This window comes from Prunus dulcis, chromosome 8, assembly GCF_902201215.1.
Source record: "Prunus dulcis chromosome 8, ALMONDv2, whole genome shotgun sequence".
NCBI classification, from domain to species: Eukaryota; Viridiplantae; Streptophyta; class Magnoliopsida; order Rosales; family Rosaceae; genus Prunus; species Prunus dulcis.
This window is the reverse complement of record NC_047657.1, coordinates 7729113-7742616: the sequence shown is the minus strand read 5'-3', so window position 1 is coordinate 7742616 and position 13504 is coordinate 7729113.

The window sequence follows — 13504 nt, the reverse complement described above, 5'->3', positions numbered from 1 at the left end:
CACACACTAAGATGGCAACTTGGAAATCGTTTGTGATAGCTATCTTTGTCATCGCTTCATTACTTTCAAGCACACATTCAGCTTTCGCCGCCCCTCGAAAACTCTTAGCCCCTACCTTTCCTCGTTATAAGCTGCCCAAGATCCCTAACCTGAAGCTTCCTCCTCTGACCTCCACACCTTTATGGCCAGAATATAGGTTGCCTCCCCCTATTATTACTTCACTTCCAAATTTCCCATCAACTCCCATATTTCCGTTCTCTCCACCTTCAATAACCACCACCCCTTAATAAAAATGGTGTATACATACACGACTCTGATGAATATCTCAGAAGTTCTCTATGCAAGCCATCAGTTCTTTATTAAATAAAGGTTGTGCATCGACATTGTTGAAATAATATATGTGCATCGATATTATTGAAAATGTATCGATAACATGTCAGTACGTTTTGTTGGCGACAATTATATCAGCATATTCTCAGTGGCATATTGACGGTTTCCGTTTCCCGGCCGGACAGTAATATTTGTGGTACTACTATATCTATATGTAGTTAAATAAAGGTTCATAATCACATATGGTATGGGCCTTTCATATGGTGTTGCATACCTAGATGCAAGATCTATTTTAGGGATTTCTGGAGAACTGTATGGACCACTCGTGTGTTTACCAATATCGTTTTGTCCTATTATTTGTAGTATTGCTATGAGAGTGAGAATATTACTACTTCGTTCGTTCTTGTTGAATTGTTGGGATATAATTCCTACTAGCTACTATTACTTATTATGCTCGTTTTATGTATGTATGGATTTATCTAATTTACAACATTAATGCTTAGGATTATTATGGAGGGTATGAGAGGGATGCTCATTATACTACCACAAAGAGAAAGGCATGCCTTGCAATTTGGATGCATCTGGTTTTCGATCACCATGATGAGCTTTGATGTTTTACATTTATCAGCTGAAAGAAAAATCCCGTATTAGTATTCTTTAAGCATGATTTGATTCGGACACTAGTGAAAAAGGACCTTGACTTGCAGACTAATAGTCTCCTGTTCAAATCCCTATGGCACTTCGGCATTTGTGTGTGAGAAAACACATCCCTCCTAAATATTAAGCTTAACCAGAGATTAACCAGCAGCAAATTTTTTATAAAAAAAAAAAAGTATTAACCAACAAAGTTTAATACAAACCCATGCTTTGCATTACTTTTGTTAGGGCAAATTAATTAATATTTCTCATGGTGAGATTAGAAAAAGACAAACATATTTTATGAACTGGTTAGTGATTTTGTAGAAGCTCTGGTTCTCAGATTACTCAGTGAGAATTGTCACCTGACACACTATATCAAACCACCGTAAACACAAGTTAATCTACTAAAACCATTATCTAGTGCATTGATGAAAATAAAATGCTACTAAAGGCAGAAGATAAATCTTGGAGTTGAATTCAATAGTATCACCAGTATAACCTTGTAAGCCAACACTAAACCGAAGATCCTACCGTTCCTCACCAAGTGACCTACCAAAAATGTTTGTGTGGAGGAAAAATCAATTTACATTTTCTTAAAAACGTGCCAAATACAGGAAGAAGGAAAGGCAACGTCTCTTCTTCCATCTCCCTCTTCATCTCTTTCTCTTTCCATCAGCCCCTGAACCTCGGCCGCCTTTTTTCTCAGCTGCGGCAGATGAACCACCTCTACCCCTGCCCATTGGTGTCTTCTTTGCACTTGAATTTGCACCCTTCAAATCGAATTGTACATGCACTTCTACATAGTATGAGGTAGACCAAGCCACCAAGCCACTAAATAACAAGAAAATAAATGCAAAAATAAGATCGAAGCAACAATAAACGTAAATTTAAGTAAGAATGAAACAAGAATGATATGAACGATATGAACGATGAAGATGATAAAAGAAAGCAATCTGAAATTAAATTAAACTTAAAAAAAATTCGATAACAATTAAAAGTAAAGCAACAAATTTGGATCTTAAAACAACGTAATGGAAAATGCAAGAAATTAAACTTAAACTAACGAAATCGAAGAACTGATCTAGTCTACTTGCTTGGAAAATAAAAACATAGTCTAGGGATAGAAAAGTGCAAAAACAAAAAGTAGGTTTTTGTGTCTCATGTCGGTCTCCTTTGCTTTTCATCTAGAGAGGTATATATAGGAGCATTTGTCAGCCCGTGGTTGGCCATCAAATGACCAAAGGTCAACTTCGTTCAAAATCTTTCTTTGTGTGGCTTCCAAAATCCGCGGAATTGATTCGAATGAGTTCATCGAATTGCAAATCTAATCACTTGATTCTCTCCTCATTAGGAATGTTCCGGATTGACATCAATTTCTTTAATTGCTTTCCTTGGATGGATCTCGTCATGTGCATAAAAACATCCGGGGGTTTTGGGCCTACTTCCAAAGGTTGGGCTTGGACCTCTGAAGACTTGGCTTCACATATGGTGTGACATCGTGGTTTCCGGAGTTTCTAGTTTTGATTGAACATAATCCACCGATGTTGGATGACTTGGAATTCTAATGACTGCATCATATATATATATATATTATACCCAAGGTCTAAAATATCGATGGTATCAAAAATATCGGTAGTCCAAAAACACGAAAATTTCGATGGAAATATTGGAATATTATTGATATCGATAAAAATTGAATAAAAACGACGTAAATTATAAGAAAAACTTGGAAATTTTTATTGAAACTTTGGAGGATGTTTATTTAGTCAATTATCTATTAGTCACAAAAAATTGGAAGGAAATGCATTGCATGATGGGTTTAACTTATTTAAGTTGATTATATAGCAAGCTGACAAACACTGTGAGTGTAGAAAATATGTAATAATTAATGAAAGAAGATTAAACACACCATAATTATTTATATATAATGATTTATCACAATATCTTACACTTTATACTTGCATGGTAAGATACATGATGACTTAGTGCCACATAGAGTTCCTATGAGGTTCAAATTTTTCACTATCTTCATCATCTCTATGTGTAGAGTAAGTGTATTATGAAGAGTAGTCATCAAATGATAAATCCTCAAAATAGTTTTGCATATAATTGTTAACATGTCACCTATATGGATCCGAGATTGATTGACGTTGTCTATAAGAAAAATCATTTGAAGATTGGGTCTCAGATTCTTTCCATGAGCCGCTTGATTCCATCCCAAAAAGAAAGGTCAAAGACTCACATTCTCATGTGAAAATCTGATTCTTGCAAAAACAAATCAAAACAAAAGAATATAAATATACATATTTTACCATATTATCACAAAACCATAAGCAACATGGTCGTTAAGGCGTTGGAGGAGTGAAATGGCAGGAGTTTGAATCCTCTTTGCATGCGTGTTTTGTGTTTCTTTTTTTTTTCTTTTTTTTCATTACATCAATATTTTCGATATTATAGCGATATTTTGACAAAATATTGCTGAAGTGTGAGTGAAATTATCGACATCGATATTTTTCGATATTATCGATATTTATACGATATGTGTATGGATACGTTTCAAATATCTGTGACCCGAAAAAACGATAATATCCTCGATATTTTGTCGATATTATCGATATTTTAGACTATGATTATACCTTATATGTTGAGTCTAAATATTATTACATAGATAGTATAAGGCCATAAAGGTGGCCTTTGAACTTTCATCATATCTTTTTTTATAAAGATCTTTAGGCCATTTGGCCTTTTCAAGAAACTTGGCCAAAGTTCATGTGACTTCTTACTCCTCCATATTAAAATATATACTATATATATAATAAAACAATTATATGTTAAGATGCAAATATCACCATAACCATATATATTTATTTATTTATTTATAGAGTGAGAATCCGTAGGCCACTAGTTGGCCTTTGAGTGAAATCCCCGCCATTAGACATTTCTTCGCTCAAGTCAAATCACATAAATCAAGAAATATCCAACCATACTTTCCTTCTCAAAATACAAATATATATTGAAAGATCAAACTGATCAGCAACATGTCCATTTTGACTATTTGTTTTATTTAAAATTGTCCCCACCATTTTCTCTCCTTGAGATCCGATGGTCATTTGCAATGTCAAAACATCAGATTGGCCAAGGAGAGCTTAACTTCTCATCCTTTCTAGCCGCAACATCTTAAGCTATAAAGACAATTCCCAACCGAGGATCCCCAAGTATCGAAACTCACTTCAACAACTACATCCCAAGTGAAGAACTTGAGCTTTGAAGATTTGGGAAGAGGAGCTTGAGCTTCTTGACCCGGCTAAAAAGGAGCTTGATCTAGTTGACAAGGAACTCGACCCGACTGTTTTTGGACCATGCAAGTGAGTGGTAAGAGAATCCAAACATCCTGCATTAATTGGCTAAGCCTTTATTACAAACCAAAACTACTTGGTCTTTCATTTATTTACTGCCATTATAAATAACAATTTCTTTATTTGGCTAGACCTTGTGGAGTTGAGTCCCACTTGACTTGGTTTGAGATTGGGACCACTTAACTTGGCTTGGAATTAGGTCTCCTTGACTTGGCTTGGAATTGAGACCACTTGACTTGGATTGGAATTGGAGACCACTTGACTTGGCTTGGAATTTGAGACCACACCCAAACATTGGCCCCTTGATTCCTTGGCCTGCGATTGGTGGAAAGGTAAGTGAATCAAAATTCTTACGACTTTTTAGTTTTCTCTGGATGTTTCAACTTCATGCTTTACTGTAGCAATTTATGGTGTTTGAATTAAATTGATGTTAAGGGAGATACCCTAATAAATTTTCGAGAGACCTTTGAACTTCATAATTGTTAGAAAACCTAGGCATTATAAATACCAATTTGCCTCCAAATGTTTCTCCATAATCAAAACTCCATTGTCATTACTCTTAGAAAATTCTCTCCCAACAAACCTAAACTTTGCTTCCTAGATTCATCATTTGATAGGCCAAAAACCATTTAGATGTGGCTATGCAAATTCTTGACTTGCTCAGAGCCTAGCCAAGTCACAGAAGAAGTCCCACTTTTGGCTGAGGCTGACAGGACTCGACCCAAATTCCACTTTGGAATCTGCGCCTAATCCTGTGCGTATCCGACACCTTGCAGGTGCTGAGCACATTTGACCAAATTGCCCTTCTATCTAAGATTTGAAATTTCATGAAACAATTGACTTCTGCCCAAAATTCAGCAGAGTCTTCCCTATAAATTGCTCATTCCCAAACTTTGCTACCTGTACAACAAGCAATTTAAATATCCACAACCGTTCAGTATGCTCGATAAGAGAATTCATGCAACCAAACATCACATCTTTACAGCCTTAGGTCTCTTTATACCAAATAAGTCGTTCTGCCATCTGAAATTGATCTCAACTTTTATAACAATTTAACAAATTTCAAAATAACTTAGCTGAACAACTTTTCAATCACTTAATTTGGCAGCTGCACCTAGTAACTCTAGGTTGCCTACGTACCCTTACTAAGGGATCAAGCCATACATAGTTCTTCCTCTATGTTTTGTTTGACGAGTTACATATTCAACTTTTATGTTTACCTCATGTCTTACAAAATCAAATGTGAAAAGAAATTGAAAAGGAAAAAAATAATAATGACAGGAGAATAACTTTTTAATTGGAAAAGAAACACAAGGAGAAAAAGAACGGGTATATAAAATCAATTAACGACATGGTAAAATAAAATTTCACTACAAATAATCGTGAATTATACAAAATCCTTAAAACTTAGAAAACTCTTAATCCTTGTCTCTTAAGTAGGAAAACATATATTAAAACCTTCGTCCATAAATACCAAGATAAAATCCTCAGTTTTAGTTTAAAATATCTCAAAACTTAAATACTCTCCACCTAGTCGTACCCCCATTCATGATCCGTAATTCCAATCATATTCCGTCAATTCTAAGTATCACATAAGCAACAAATCCTCGCATGCCTCGGAAACACAGAGTCAAACAGAGCCGTATTCCTCGCAAGACTTAGGGGACATTTAGTCAGCCTGAGCATCATTCCTCGCAAAACTCAGGGGACACCGAGTCAACTTGAGCCGTACATCCTCGCAGAACTCGATCGGGGGACATGTAGTCAGCCTGAGAATGCATATTCTAGCACCATATGGTTCAGGTGTCCCAGAAACTCGTGGGGCATTGTTATAAATGACAAAATTGTTTCAAAGGTTTGAAAACATATTCCGACATTTATCATAAAATTTCTCTTATTCCACAAATCCGCTTTCACAAACCCATTTTCCAAATCTTTTCTCAAGCATAAAGCTCATAAAGATAAAAAATATTCACAAACCTCAATCTAAAGTCCAATAATCTCAACCATAATCTTGTAAACCCGTCAAAACCCCAAAGTAAAACAAATATTAATCAACACTTGTTTACATATAAATTCCATAGAATACTATATTCCACTATTAAAACAATAGGCCTTCATAGATAACCAGATATCACTCAGTCATATACTTTAATAATAATCATAATAATAATAATAGATAAATAACAAGATAATCTTCGAATATCATAATAACAACCAAGAATACCATAAAACACTATAACATAAACTCATAATCCAAACATAAACAAAATAGTTCACAAACAGTCAAACCTCGTTTACACGGTCGTTCTACCACTTCTCGAATGGTGAAACTACCTCGGAAGACTCACGGTCAACTGAGTGTCAAACTTTCTAAATTGGGTCAACCGGGCCTACAAGCCCACGACCTCCCATTTCCGATCTGACAGTTCCTACGGGTTCAACAAGGTTTACTATACCTGTCTTGCAAGTTTGGACCGAATTGAAAGGTTGGATCGCTCACGATCGCACGATCGGACTGTTATTGTTTATCTAAAATTTGAATTATTAAATCGGAGTATTCCTATACGATCCTAGAAGTGCCAAGATCAACATATTTGAAAATGAAGTCAATCTAACGATCCAAACATTTCGAACCCGGATAACTCCTACTATGTGATATCCGATCGACAATCAAATGGTAACCAAAATGAAATCCGAGCATACCGTCGTGCTCGGGACTACGTGGGTATCATTTTAGGACCAAAGCCCAAACTTGACACCCCACCAACGAGCCGCCACCGCCAGCGGGTGTGTAGAGCAATTTTTTGGCGATCGAAAAACTCCAAACCGCCGGACAATATTCATACTTACAGATCAAGCACATCAAGGGGAGTAACTTTATACCTTGGCTCGAAGATCAATTCCACCGTTAAAGCCCTCGAACGAGCGATTTCCTCTTTGAAAAACCTAGAAAGTTTTGGGTTTGGATTAGACAATTTCTACTTGAAATTGGGTCGAGTCTATAAGGGAAATCACATAGGGGAGGTAGGGGAGTGTTTTGGTAGTAATTTGGTGGCAGGTGGTGGCCGAAGTTGGCTGAAAATGGCATTGGTGGCCATTGTTTTTAAACAGCCCGATTTTTGCTCTGATTTTGGGTTTAATTCCTTGGATTTGGGGGCTGAAAATTGGTATGGATGTGAAGAGGAGAGAGAGATGAAGAGTTTGCAAGTTGTGGAGTCAGAATTGGTGGCAAGGCGGAGGAGAAATCACTGTCTGAAGTTTGCTGCTCGTGGAAGAGAGGAAGAGATGAAGAAAATCTGGGTTTCTTAAAAACTGAACTTCGAAAAAATTATGATTGTGCCACTGGACTTCTTTTGATCGTAACTTCTTCAATATAACTCCGATTTGAGTCCACTATGTGTATATGGACTCATCTCGACATGCTCTATGCAACGATACTTATTTTCCAAACAAAAAGTCAACTTTTAAAACATTAAAATATTTCAAGGGTAAAATTATCTTTTACTTGAATAAATTAATAATTAAAAATTCATTTAGGATCCGGTTATTACAGAGGCTCTTGCAGATGGCCAAGCAATGGCCTTGGGTCCCATCTTTTTGGCTTACTTTTATAGATGCCTTCATCACATTATTTTCCCCAAACCCATGTCATGCAATGCTTCATGCCCGATTTGGCTTTTCCAGCTGTGGCTCCAAGTTTACTTCCCGGAATTGGGTCCAGCTAACAACACATTCCGAGGTAACTTGCTTCTAGAAAAATCGATTGTTTGCCTCCCCTTGTCCAAGCACCATATTGAGGATTGCTTTTGATTTTTCTACGGATGCTCAAAGAGGTCACCTAGTGACTTATCCATGTGCTTAGATCATCGTTACCCGGGCTATTTCAAGTGCATCATCTTTCGGACCTTCATGGAGGAATTATACCAAATGAGCGGTGGACCCATGCTCAGCCGCTCTCTCGGCCCAAAAATCATATAGCTATCTCAAAGTGTCTTCCACCCTGGCTTTCTTCTCTTCCTCAATAGTTGCATCACTCATTGAAAAAGAAGAAATCAGTTATTGTGGGGCACTCCCGATCTGTTAGGGCATCATGTGCCTCCAAGTCTATCAATTTTTGGGCCTAGACTCTCGTAAGTCGGCCGTTCTTATATGACCCCGTGAAATAAAGAGGACCAAAGATCATCCTCATAAAATCTGGCATGCACTGCATTGGATGAAGCCATAAAAGGCCGTGAGTTGGCCTGAACCAGTTCCATACTCCCATAGGGCCAAAATTGTAAAGTCTGATGAAGCGAGGAAGGGACACACATACTTCTGTGTATCCAATCTCTACCTAACAATGCACTAAAGTGAGCCGTTGTTTCCACCACAAAGAAGGTTGTCACCCTGACCTTTTCCCCAACTCTAACTTGGTGTGGGATAATTCACCTTGATCTTATGGTATCTCCCACAAAGTCACTGACCGTTGTCTCAGTCGGGATCAGTTCATCTGAACTTTTCTTCAATTTCTTTATCACCAAGGCTAGAAGGATGTTCATCGTGGCTCTTGTGTCAACTAGAACTTTGCTCACCGGAACCCCATCAATATGAGCGCTTATGTATAGAGGTTTAAGGTGGTAAGCCATCCTTTTGGTGGGTATTTCATAGCACACCTTCTCTGGCGTTCTCTTCTCTAAACTTGGCACCATGATTTGAGGCTGAGCTACCTCCGCCTTTGGGAATTCTCGAGTCACCTCGATTTCCTTTGGTTCTCCCATGTGAACCATGGATTTGACTTCATCGAAAACATCCTCATCCATGGAGATTAGTTGACCTGACTGAGCTTCGAAAAATAGCAGAAATGTGACCACCATGGCCTCAACTTCATCGAAGTCCCCAAACTTGACCTTGGTTCATCCTACTTCAATTCACTATCTAGCTCGATCATCTCTTCCTTATGTTCAGTTGCTCCATAACTTCTTCTGTAAGTTCTTCGAAATACTCGTCATCACCACACTCTTCATCTTCCCTATAAAGCTCTTTATCATCGGCCAAGGCGCTTTCCGGGTTTTCTGAAGTTTCTTTGGCCTCTACATCGGCCGTATTGCTCAGCCTTTTCTTCTGCCTTGGGTGTTTGAGCAATGACCATAACTTGGTCATCTTCCACCTTTTGCTTGTCTTCTCTCGTCTTGGATTTATCCCTAACATCCTCAACCATTTCATGTTCGCTCGCTTTTTTCTCATTGACCTCAATTGGTGATACCACCTCAGTCGCTACTTGACTCTTAAGAACCGGAGGCTTGGCCTTCAATTGAACCTTTCTAGATTTCTCAACTTTTGATTGCCCATCATCCAACCCTTTCATTGGCCTACAAGATTTGGCCTTGGAATTCTTTGCCTTAAAAGCTCCGCTCAAATGAGCCTCAAACTCCAAGATTGGCTCATCTAAGGCCGTTACCATGACTCAGCCATTCGCCCATTACAGGAGCATTTTCATTTCTTTCGCTGTTGCTGCCTCCAACGAAGCCATGACATCGGCTTTGGCCAACTCCAACTCTTCCAGCTGAAGCTTTTCTCGAAGCTCAACTAATCGGTTAAGTTGGGCTTGCCTCTCATCCTCCTATTCAAACTCCGCATTGCACGTGGCAACATATTGTCTCTAAACCCTTCTTGTTTAAGTCTTGCTCAGAGGTATCGGAGGAAGCTTTGAACCTTTACTCATATACTATTGACCTACCTTGGTGTTTGGCCACCGAAATATCTAGCTCCGGCTGATAAAATTGTTTGTGAAAGATTTGCTCCATGATCTGCCAATTTGGAACGAAGTTTTGAGGAAGTTTGACAGACCATGAAAAAGTAGCCACAGTGAGGGTACTCGGGAATAGCCTTAATTTCAAGGCATCATGATGTTTGATTTTCGCACATTAAGCCATGAATAGGCCAATATGCTCCACGATCGACTGAAGTCGGTCTCTTGAAAACAATGCAAAATCCGGAACTTTGAATCTTCGTGGAAACTCCTCTTGATCAAAATGCTCCAGATAGGGCCTATGGTAAACTGGTCTACTAATCCTCCTAGCATGAGGCACCATATCTTAGATCATCTGTTTTATTGCCCCTCAGTCGATCGCTTGGTTTCCTAGTAGTGAATTATTCAAGTTTGCATTCCCACCAAGATTATTCCATCCACTAATTCCGGTGAATTAGTTGATATGAGGTCCAGCGAAGTTGACTCCTACCCCTAGTGGGCTTGTGGGCAGAATTGGTTATATGGCAGGAATCCTTGGAATTAGTTGCCACCACATATGGGTTATTACCCATTAGCGGAACATTGACTGCTAGGGCTGAGTTGCCCCTAGCTGATGGATTCAATTGAGGCATATTCGAGCCCAAGATGTTTGATTGGACCTCCACCTGAGGCCCTGCCACTGGCACTCCATTCGGAGTCACCTGATTCCCATTTTGGCCATTTTCTTGACCTAGCAATCGATCAAACCTCTCATTTATCTGAGCATTTTGGGTAGCTATGGTTTGAGCCATCTCTTGCATCCATTGGTGGTTGAGTTGGTTTGATGTCTCCATTGCTCGAATAAGTTGTTGGATCTCCAACGAAGTGGCCGAGTTCGGCCTCAAGACTGGTCCTCCAATGACTTCCGTAACATCTTCGACCACCACATGGTTGGGGTCGATGGTTGTGGCTCGACCAAGGCCATTTTGGCCTTGTTGACCGTTAGGAACATTTTGTGGTTAAGTGTTCATGGGAAGTGAGCCATGCTTGTCTCTGATTCTGAGCAAAGTCTAAACAATTCAAACTCTTGATCTCTTTTAGGATTCCTCCTAGTGTTTATGACCATACAAAACCTAGTGGCCTACCAGGTGTGCCAAATTATATTTGCCTCTTTTCAGCCAAGGTGGTTGACAAAATGAACTATTGGTCCTTCTTTTCTTAGATTGCGCAAGCGTGCCACCACCAAGCAACTAATTGGCTTGAATGGAAAAAGTTGGATTGTTGTGTTCATGCTTCTAACTTCTAACCAGCCGATTAATCGGCCAAGCAGGGAACCTCCTCTTGGCCTAGGTTCTTTCACTTCCTCGAGGTCGAGGATGGTTAGGTTTCGTATGGATATTTTAGTTTTTTTTTTTTGGATTTAATGATAATGATGCAAATTAAATTAAAAGACGATTACTAAAAAGCAAGAAAATAAATGCAAAAATAAGATCGAAGCAACAATAAACATAAAATTAAGTCAGAATGAAACAAGAATGATATGAACGATAAAGGCGATCAAATAAAGCAATCTGAAATTAAATTAAACTTAAAGAAAATTCGATAACAATTAAAAGTAAAGCAATAAACTTGAGTCATAAAACAATGTAATGGAAAATGCAAGAAATTAAACTTAAACTAACGAAAATGAAGAACTGATCTAGTCTACTTGCATGGAAAATAAAAACCTAGTCTAGGGATAGAAAAGTGAAAGACAAAAAGTAGGTTTTTGTGTCTGATGTCGGTCTCCTTTGCTCTTCATCTAGAGAGGTATATATAGGGGCATCTGTCAGCCCATGGGTTGGCCATCAAATGGCCAAAGGTCAACTTCGTTCAATATCTTTCCTTGTGTGGCTTCCCAAAATCAGCATAATTTATTTGAATGAGATCATCGGATTGCAAATATGATCACTTGATTCTCTCCTCCTTAGGAATGTTCCGGATTGACATCAATTTCTTTGATTACTTTCCTTGGATGGATCTCGTCACTTGCATGAAAACATCCGGAGGTTTTGGGCCTACTTCCCGGGTTGGACTTGGACCTCTGAGGACTTGGCTTGACATATGGTGAGACATCATGGTTTCCGGAGTTTCTAGTTTTGATTAAACATAATCCACTGATGTTGGGTGACTTAGAATTCTAATGAGTCCATCTGCATCATGTTGAGTTTAAATATTATTGTATAGATAGTATAAGGCCATAAAGTTAGCCTTCGAACTTTCATATATATATATATATATATATATATATATATAGAGAGAGAGAGAGAGAGAGAGAGAGAGAGAGAGAGAATCCGTAGGCCACTAGTTCGCCTTTGAGTGAAATCCCAACCAACACTACTTGGTCTTTCATTTATTTACTATCATTATAAATAATAATTTCTTGTGAAGTTGAGTCTCACTTAACTTGGTTTGAAATTGAGACCACTTGACTTGGCTTGGAATTGGGTCTCGGGCTTGAAATTGAGACCACTTGACTTGACTTGGAATTAAAGACAAACACCCAAACAACAATATAATATATATATATATATATATATATATATATATATATATATATATATGAATTTGGTCACTTCGCACTCTTCTGTCGGCAACAAAACAACAAAGGGCCACATCGCCTTTTTCAATCATTTCAGTATCCCTTTCCAGCCAAAGTCTATTTTATCTTTGAGATTATTATTCTATCAAGCTTTCCTTTTCAAGAAGAACGAGAAAAATGTGCACCCTTCCAGATCCAGCCACACCTCATCCAAATTACCCCATTAATTATTCTATAACTTTACACGTCATCCCCTCTTTCGTCTGTATATATCTGGTTCTGAAGAATGGCATGGCAACGCAAAATAGAAACCAAGACAATGATAGATGTAACTACCTACCAACTGCGAGAGTTTTAATGGAAAACTAAAAATTATTACTATCCTATTCTAAATTTTGACCCATACCGGCATCTGACATATTTTTATTTTTCAACAGAATTTTACAGCATTTAAAACCAAAAATAAATGGGGTTGTTCTTGTTCCCTCTGGAATCAACGTTATAAATTATAACCATAGGCTGGTCTTCACGTCCACATCAAATTTCATCAGCTTTATTTCCACACACTAAGATGGCAACTTGGAAATCATTTGTCATAGCTATCTTTGTCATCGCTTCATTACTTTCAAGCACACATTCAGCTTTCGCCGCCCCTCGAAAACTCTTAGCCTCTACCTTTCCTCGTTATAAGCTGCCTAAGATCCCTAACCTGAAGTTTCCTCCTCTGACCTCCACACCTTTATGGCCAGAAGATAGGTTGCCTCCCCCTATTATTACTTCACTTCCAAATTTCCCATCAACTCCCATATTTCCGTTCTCTCCACCTTCAATAACCACCACCCCTTAATAAAAATGGTGTATACATATATGTCTCTGATGAATATCTCA